Source organism: Phragmites australis, chromosome 15, assembly GCF_958298935.1.
Source record: "Phragmites australis chromosome 15, lpPhrAust1.1, whole genome shotgun sequence".
Classification (NCBI taxonomy): domain Eukaryota; kingdom Viridiplantae; phylum Streptophyta; class Magnoliopsida; order Poales; family Poaceae; genus Phragmites; species Phragmites australis.
Window position 1 is genome coordinate 7,450,611 of NC_084935.1, and position 2,625 is coordinate 7,453,235.

Consider the following 2,625-nt stretch of genomic DNA (forward strand, 5'->3'; position numbering starts at 1 on the left):
TGACTCCTGGATTTCACGCCTATTGTTATTGCATGCGCGGAAAGTAGGTTGGGTAATAACTGTGATGGGAGGCGTGCGAGAAAAACCGGGGCATTTATGTGGCCGTTTGTTTCAGATCTGGAATTGGACTTGTTGCGAGGGGTTTTATAAACCATGCCCGACCTTGTGACAATCCTAAGTAAGACGAGACTTCTTCTTTGAAATACTTCTGGTAGCTATTATGGTGTCGCCTCCGAGTCTGGGTGCAAATGGTTGGGACAACCTACCGCTGACACTAGCATCGGTCCCTCTGGCCGCACTACTGCTGAGGGAGGGCGATCTTTGAGCCATGCTCACTGGACTAGAGCTAGACACCATTGTGCTACCATTCCTGTAGAGGGGGCCACATTCGGTTACTCCAGCACGACCTCTGGCCTAGGTGGTTGCCCCGACCGAGGTTGCCAACATCTCTGATGATGAAGAGGAGGTTGATTGGGATCTTCTAGAGAAGAAGATCGATGAGGAGTAGAAGGATGAGGAGGAGGCTAGGGCGAAGGCCGAGGAGGTGTCCCATATTTCGTCGTCGTCCTATGATTTTGGGCGCTATTGCATCAGTCTTCGAGGTGAGGCGCCACGTCTAAAGAGCCTACGCCAGCCTTAGGGCCTTGGATTTTGATGTTCTTTTCTACCCGGAAGGATGATCTTCATTTGCTAGCCCCCATCAGATGTATGACTCAATGCTTTAAATAGCTTGGACTGAAACTTTAGACTTTCTATTAGCATGTATATGTGCTCTTGGCGATGCTCCGCTAGCTCTCCATTTTTACACTTAGTACCTCCGGAGTGCATCCGCGTTCTAGGTGTGCTCATGGGGGGGCCCATCCGTATTTGCCAAGTGATAGGAGCCTGGTCTGTTAGATGCGAGGACGAGGTAGGGGCCCTACCATTTGTTGCGCAGCTTTCCCGAAGCCAGCGCCCATCGTAGGACTAGATCTCCAGGTTTAAAGGCTTGTGGTGCAACCTTAGGATTGTACCAGCTTTGGTTTTGACGATATAGCGGTAGAGGTTCCAAACAGTATAAAGCCACGTGCCCTCTGTAAGGTCAAGGGATACATCCCTTTCTTCGGTGGTCTACGATAAGTGGACTTCGAGGGAGCGTCCCTTGATTTCTGCCAGTGTTATGGCTTTATCACCAAACAGGAGACAAAAAGGGGTAAACCCAGTGGGACAGGTGACCATAGTGCAGAGGGACCATATCATATTTGGGAACGCTTCAACCCATAGGCCTTTAGCGAGGCCGATGAGGCATCGGTTTAGTACGTAGAGGATGTTACCGTTGGTGCGCTCGACTGCCCTGTTGGACTGCGGATGACGAACCACGGCGAAGCACATCTTAATGCTGAGGTCGGCGCATAACTCCCGGAACGGGCTAGAGTCAAACCGTGTCTCATTGTATATGGTGAGGGGTTGTTGGATGCCGAAGCGACATATGATGGCTTTCTGGAAGAATTTCTGGACATTCTTGGATATGACTACTGTGAGAGGCTCGGCCTCAATCCATTTGGAGAAGTACTCCTAGGCCACGACCGCATACCAGAGGTTTCCCTTGTCGCAAGGGAATGGCTCAATTAAGTCCACCCCCAATGCGCTAGGGACCACACGAGAGTGATTGGCTACAGCAGGGTTAGAGGACGGTGGCTCCGGCATCCAATCCACTGACACCGTTGGAAGGTGTGGACGAGTTCCTTGGTGTTAGTCATGATAGTTGGCCAATACATCCCCTGGTGGCGCGGGGTGCAAGGTGGTTATCGCAGTTGCCCCTCGTGGATCTTGCTTAGGAGGTCGGCCCCCTGATCTTTAGTGACACATCGGAGGAGGGGCTGCAAAATCCGGTTTTGTAAAGGGCTTCATCCACCAGGAGGTAGCCCTTGGCATGCTATTGGATACGCCGAAGCTCAACCGGGTCATCAGGCTCTTCAGTTCCCTTTAGGAAGGATAAGAGAGAGGCCCTCCAGTCCAGAGGCCCAATGGGTAGGACGGCGACGATGACCTTGTCGAAGCCACCTGTTGCTACCTTGTTGAGGACTTAGAAGAAGGCCCACAAAGGGAGGACCCCTCTTTCGGCTATGAACTTTGCCAAGGCATCTACCTAATAGTTGTCTGTGCGCGGTATGGTTCATACTGAGATGCCTTGGAAGAACCCTTCAGCCTTATAGATGGCATTGAGGTACTTTAACAGCTCTAAATGGTGGACCTAGAAGCTTTTATCAACATGCCCGGTAACAACCTGTGAATCTGTTTTGACAATGATCTTGGCGGCCCCTAAGGCCCAAGCCTTTCGGAGCCCGAGGACGACAGCCTCGTACTTCGTGATGTTGTTGGTGGCCTTGAACTTCAGGTAGGCTACGAATGCCATCTGCTGGCCTGTCGTGGAGCTGAGGATAGATCCAACCCCTTCGCCATTGGACCCATATGCTCCGTCAGTATATATTGTCCATATGACTTGGGGAGGGGCCTCCGGGGGTCCTCGGGACGGGGGAGTCCACTCGGTGACGAAGTCTGCAAGGACTGTGACTCAATGGCCGTGCGGGCCACAAATCTCACTGCGAAGGATGCCAGTTCTACCACCCACTTGCTAATGCATCC